The 6,591-nt window shown below is 40.2% G+C and overlaps 1 pseudogene; it reads right to left on the bottom strand.

The window, feature by feature from the left end:
* Positions 3,665-5,034, bottom strand: LOC110392617 (annotated as a pseudogene).

Below are 6,591 nucleotides of genomic sequence, written 5' to 3'. Positions count from 1 at the left end.
TCAAACAATGACAAGCCCATTCACTGCCATATTGTAATAATGACTTGGATGCTATTCTTTTTTGGAAAACCTTCAAAAATTATGGATTCTCATTATTTCAGAATTTTGCTTTTCTGTAAGAAAATAATATTTTTTTCTTCCTTGTACAATGCACCATAGTATACAATGAATAAGAAAGTAATAAATAACATTTTTCTACTACAGAAAATAAAATTTTCTGTACTGCTGTGTTAGAAACAGTCAGTATAAACTGTTTTTTTTTTCCTAGTCCATTTCAAGGCAATGAACTGAGTACAAGTTTCAGTGTATTTTTTTGTGCTTAAGATGAGAAAAGAATGTTCTGCATCTAAGAATATAAACGAGGAAGTTCAAAACTGAAACTCTTACTCATCCAGGTCATTAATGAAGGCGTTAAGCAAGACCAGACCCAGTATCAACCCCTGGAGAACACTGCTAGCTACAAGCCTCCAACTAGACCTTGTGCCACTGACCGCAACCCTCTGAGATCTGCCAGTCAGCCAGTTCTCAATCCATCTCACTGTCCACTCATTTACATTCATCCACACTTCCTATGCTTACCTTTGAGGGTTTTCATAGGAGACAGTGTCAATAGCCCCGTCCTATTACTATGCTCCCTGATAAAGAGTCCCTCTCCAGCTTCCTTGTAGGCCCCCTTTAGATGGCCATAACATCTTCCCAGTAAAAAAGTCTCTCCCTATGTTTATTATAATCCCGTTTAAGTATTCAGAGGCTGCAGTAAGATCTCCATGGAGCCTTCTCTTCTCCAGTCTAAGCAACCCCATCTCCCTCAGACTTTCTTCATAGAAGAGGTGATACAGCCATCTGATTATCCTCGTGGCCTTCCTCAGGACGTGCTACAACAGGTCCACGTTTTCCTTGTGCTGAGGGCTCCAGAGCTGGATGCAGTATTCCAGGAGGTGTCATAAAGATGGAGTGGAGGGGGAGGATCACTGCTTGTCACACTTCTTTTTATGCAGCCAGCATACAAACTGCAATATTGTGGTTGCTCTGGTTTCTCCAATTTTTGTATTTTTTGGGGGTATTTCAGTCTCATGTGAGATTTCTGGTTACTTCTTGGGTACTGGATGAAAATGCATGATAAACTGCAATTTCTGAAATAACCTGGCTTACACATCACTAAAGGAGATACAAGACAAACTCTTTGAAAAGGGCTTCACAATGATTGTATTTTAAAAAACATTTTGATATTTTAACAGGAAAATAATAGTTCTCCTATATAAAATTAAACTCATCTTGCAACAGTGAAAATTCTAAGAGATAGAAATATCCCCATCTGGAAATGTGAAATAAAAAAAAAAAAAAAGCTCAACACCAGTCTGAAACTGAACTGCATATTTTTTAGAGAAATGAGATAGAATCTTTTAAAATCATCTTACAAATTTTTACATATATTTTTTCTGGCACCAGAAAAAAAAAATCAGAGATTTAATTTTTTGAAATAAATATAGCTGACTATGAGCAAAAGGTATTTTCTATTAAAGAGTTACATTTCTCTTCAAAATAATTTTATGCACTAAGAACAACAAAAAAAAAAAGACATTTAATTAGCAACACTACGTATAGAAATGTGTCTCACTCCAATTCATAGGAAGGAGAGTGGTGAGGAGAAAAAAAAAAAGTAAGCATAAGGGAAAGAGGGGTGGGGGTGAAGGGGGAGTTAAATGTTACACCATTGCTACAAAAGATTTCTTGGGCTTGGTTACAAATGTTGGCCTGATCGGTCGGACTTGTCCATCATCGGTTGGAATGGTTACAAAGTACATTGAGGAAACCACACCTTGTAGAAGTTGAATAAAACGTGGAATCATACAAGGAACAAACATAGGGGTTGCAACAGCACAAAGTAGATAAAATAGGATACATTTCACCCATGGGCCACCTGGAAGCCAGGAAAAGAGGTCAAAGTCTAGGTTTTTCCAGGCTTGGACAGGAACATGGGCTATTTTCCATATCCCCCAGGCAATTTGTTTAACAGCTTTACCATTATCATCAATCTTAGACAACAATTAGAGTCATTCAATTTGCCACAGACACCACCCGGTGACTCTTCAGGAATGGTGACATGAATATGACATAACGAATAGAAGGGAGAAAGTGAAAAGAGACAATCATACATTTAACAATAACTATTCCAACTAATAAAAAGAAATAACCAAAACAAAAGCATACCTGGTCCAATTTGACAATAAGTGGACTTGACATGTAATGTTTTCAAAGATGATTTAGTGTTTTGCCAGGACCGTAGATGGAGCAAATATGTTTTATAATATCATAGAGATTCTTTGTCCTGTTTTTGTTAGCAAAACTGAACACTCCATTGAAGCAGAGTGAGGGCATTACTGTTCCACACTGCAACACTGCATGTTGCTGCCAGGTTAAATTTCAACAGAATTTTCCATTTGAGCGTCTCCAAAGCAATTCAAATGCTGATATATATATATACTAATTTGGCAAGTTCAAGTATTGTTATAGTCTATAGAACTTTCATGGGATAGTGTTTGTAGGATACCCCACAACATAAACCATAAGAGGGGAAATCCCAGAAACATACACGTCTCTTATCAGTCTCTTATCAAAACTTAGAGACTCTCCAACAGCCATGTTTTGAATGGAACTGGTGTTACAATAAACAACTCTCTGACACTGAAAAACATCAGAAACATCGTATTGCAAAGGGCTTTATGATGGGTTTCTTTTGTGACCACATCTAACAGACATTAGATGGGTCCTTTGGTTCACTTCCCAATTTGTTAGGAAGTTGGAAGCACCATGGAGGAGTTACATGCAAATCGTAATCGGTTTGATAAAAAAGGGGTGGAAGAAGGGATAAAAGGAATGGTATAACTGTGCAGGGAGTGCCAGTAAGCCAAGATGACCTGTAAAAACTCTGAACCCAGGTGTGAAGCTTAACACATCTAGGAACTGACATCACCACCCACACCCACAACAACCCAAAACATAATACTATTGCAACCAAAATACGTAATGTAATCAAGAGGTATATTCAGCATTCTAGTGTGGTCATATCTTCAATTTTCCTGACACAAAATAGAAATGATTAAAGTCAACTGTTGGTCTTTTTGTGTTCAGTGGGGATCTTCTGTAAAATAAAACAAGATGCCGATTTGCTCTTTTTGGGCTTTGTTAATATAGTTTAAAAATGAGGGAACAATCCAGCAAATGTTGATTTTATATTCCTTTGCTGGGTGTCCTTAGCCTTCCAAGCATATTTATTAAGGTTAGGGGAACTGGCCCCACATTAGCCGAGTCAACAGACACAGGCTGGCCAGGGAGATAAGAAGGATTCCCTAGCTTATCTGCAACTGGATCGTGACTCACAAGGGTAATGGGCAAGAGTGGTGAGGCCTTGGGTCAGAAGGCATTAAATCGAGGATTGTTTCCCTTTGTTGTGAGCTTTCTAATGCATCCACCCTTTGCCCCCCTCTGCTCACGTGAGAGGGGCGAAGGCATCAGTTTTACGATGGCTTGGGTAGCTGTTCAGGTTCCTCAGGAGAGGCAGTAGGACTTAAGACTTCATTTTTCTCAAGCTTCCTGAATTTTGTTCTGGCCACCCATTAACTAACTTTTCCAACTTGTCTGTGGGTAATCCATCCATCAGTTTTCACAGAATGCCCTTCTGCCAGCCCAGAGTCCAGAGACAATTACATTTATGATCTATATTTTTCCCACTTGGTTTCACTGAAAACAATACCCTTTTAGTTTCATTGAGCTTTGGGCTAGGTGGCCTGGGGGCAAGCCTGGCCGCTGCAAGCCTCACTCCCCTTGGCTCAAATTTACTGGTGGAAGAAACCATTGGTCCATGTTTTCTCCCACAGTTAACTAACTCTTGAGCAACCTTCCCCCACGTCCACACTTTGCATCCTGACTGCAGATTACAGGTTACAGTTCCTTCTAATGCTGCCCGGGCTACTTCTTCCTGAGTCACAGCCTGTATTTTTCCTTGAAATTGTATACCTATAGGTTTTAATGATTCTGGAAGCCCCCTAATTAAAGGGGTCATCCTCTCAGGATCAACAGGCAACATCATGGGTGATTCATGGTGCTGCTACAGTTTTCTGTCATACATCATTTGGAGACAGGCAGCCTTTTGAACACTTTCTACTAATTGACTGGCTGTTCCAGTAATGTCAAGAGGGTCTCCCCTTTCTAAAGGGTTGAGACCACCTGCCCAATAGGCAGCCCTCTGTGTTAAGGACCAGGGAGCACAACTGTTGCCAGTAGTTAAAAATACTCCTGGTCCCCAGTATCCTTCAGCTTCCTTTTCAGTTAACAGTATTTGGTCTCCACCAGTGAGACTGACCCTCCATACATACTCTGTCTCTGATTCCTTTGGAGAGTGGCCAAAATCTCTCTTCAATTTTGCTAATTCAGTGGCTGAGAAGGGAATTTCTTTAACGTTCATTTGAGGGTCTAGATCCTCACTGTTATCAAATGTGTATTCAGTTTTTATCAAAGGACACAATGGGACTATTGGGGTTTCTAATTTATCTAGCCTTTCCTTTATTCCTTCCAATTCTTCCTGAGGATAAGTTTTTTCTTGAGGTACACTATGGGTAACAGTGTCACTGGTATCCTTACACATTAACAGTTCCTTTAAGGCCATTTGCAACAAAGCTGTACCACGTCTCTCACTTTCTAATTGCCCCTCAAGGTTTACTATACGATTCTGCAGAGTTTTTACCAATTCCTGCATTACTTTAAGTGATTCCTGAAATGCTTGTATAGTTTGGGTTTCTGCTGAATGCTTTCATCTTGGAACTCCACGGCAGCTTTTAGAGCAGCCCCGAGTATTGCACAAATAAACAATTTTCCTTTTCTGGCTTGGGTACAAGCCTCGTTTTGTAGGAGACTAATACGGTCTGAAACACTCTGCAAGTTTTACCAATTCTGTCGTGCCCGGCCCACCCTTGTTAACAAGGGCCGAGCACCATGCTTTCCTAAGAGGTCAAATAACGCATCTTCACTTTTCATAGTGACTACTCTGTCATTCATCTCTCCAATATGCAGAACGATCTACACAGAGAGAGGAGGGAGTACCCGTATTCAAAAGCTCAAGTAACTCCTTACCTCCCTAGGGAGGCACACCCTTAGCAAACAAATGCAAATACTCAAATCACTCCTCCTTTTAGACAAAGAGGCTCAATCAACACCTTATAAGTTTCAATACATGATCTTCTTGGAGAGGTACACACCTTCACATCAAAATATATCACTCCTCACTTCCCCAAGAGGCACACACGGGAAATGGTTCAAGCAATATAAGTTTCAATATGAGGACTAATCTTCTTGGAGAGGTACACACGTTCAAGTAAAAAAATATCACTTCTCTCAACTCCAAGATGTTGGAAATATCCAAATAATTGATCAGGACAGTATCTCTGATAAAAGCAGATTTTATTCGCAATTGCAATGGCGGGCGTCCTGCAAGCAGGCGCGCCGCAGAAAGCAGTGTTACATCTTTTATGCCCTATTGCCCGACGCTTGTCTTTTCCTCCCCTGGTTCCTCATTGGCTGAGTACTTCAGGTTCACAGTCTTCCCGACGTTCAACTAAACATACAGATACTGGTTGAACATAAATTGTTGCTAGCTAAACATGTATATTGCTAATTAATTAACTTCTAACACTTGCTTACTCAGCACTCGGTCATTATTTCTGGACACCTGCTCATCCTTGGATAGAGATAAGTGTGGTAGGAGGATAGAGGGGGGCATCCTGATGCTGCCTGTTGTATCCCAACCTATTCACAGAGTGAAGCAGTTTGGCCTTGTGTGGAGGCCCTGGCTTCTTTGATGTTTGACAAGTCTGTTTTTCTTTTGCTGAGGGTCTCTTATCCAAACAGAACAGCCTTACAGCATGCTTTCTAGTCCATAATACTACTCCCATACTATTCACAACTATTACAGTTTTACAAGTGAGAATTAATCACATATGTTACTGAAATATATGGTATTTCTACTTTTTCAAATGAGCTGTTTCTAAGGGCAAGTTACAAAATACATTGTGCTCGACTTCTTTAGATCAATTCCCCTTTTTTGATATCTAATGCAGAAACAACATTTAATTCCTACAAAGAGGCACACACAGAAAAAGGTTCAAATTTCATGCTTAAGTTTCAATATGTGGAGTGGTCTTTCTGGAGAGGTGTTCACATCTAAGTTATCAAAAATATCACTCCTTGCAGCTCCAGAATGTGCACACATTAACTATATCTGGAAGAGTAACATTCTCAGTGTTGGGTATCCTGCTCGACTACACCATAAAAAAATGTCTCACTCCAATTTATAGGAGGGAGAGGATGTTCTTTTAATATATGTGTACCCAATAGCAAGATTAAGACACAACGGGTCAAATGTTAGCCCGACCAGTTTACTGCAAAACCTAGTTGCTTAGGGAGAAGGGGAAGGGAAGGTGGGCGATAGAAAAGGGGTAGGAAAAAGCAAGGAGTCCTTTTAGAAAGCAAGAGGGAGATAGTCACCACCATGGGTCCAGTGTTATTCCTAGTGCCTCCGTTGATCTCAGTAACTCG

This window comes from Numida meleagris, chromosome 1 (genome assembly GCF_002078875.1).
Source record: "Numida meleagris isolate 19003 breed g44 Domestic line chromosome 1, NumMel1.0, whole genome shotgun sequence".
NCBI classification, from domain to species: domain Eukaryota; kingdom Metazoa; phylum Chordata; class Aves; order Galliformes; family Numididae; genus Numida; species Numida meleagris.
Note: the sequence above shows the minus strand (reverse complement) of the source record. Positions and strands in the feature narration are given on the sequence as shown.